Genomic DNA, 226 nt, shown 5'->3' with positions numbered 1-226 from the left:
TACACACGTACATGTATATGTGTTCAAACCTATTTTGATACATGTACATGCTCATCGAACGTACGTTCGGTACTGAAAACATCAAAAGTTTCTGATTTGGAGCATCATAAATTCATCCGCAAGGCTCCAAATTGCGCGTGACATGCTCAATTTATCGAGAAATAAAGTTGAGTAGCCTTTGGTTGAAATCAACGGGGTTTATACTATCAATTCACCACTGACTGTA

This window comes from Argopecten irradians, chromosome 16, assembly GCF_041381155.1.
Source record: "Argopecten irradians isolate NY chromosome 16, Ai_NY, whole genome shotgun sequence".
Lineage (NCBI taxonomy): Eukaryota > Metazoa > Mollusca > Bivalvia > Pectinida > Pectinidae > Argopecten > Argopecten irradians.
The sequence above is the reverse complement of the archived record's forward strand: the minus strand, read 5'-3'. Positions refer to the sequence as shown.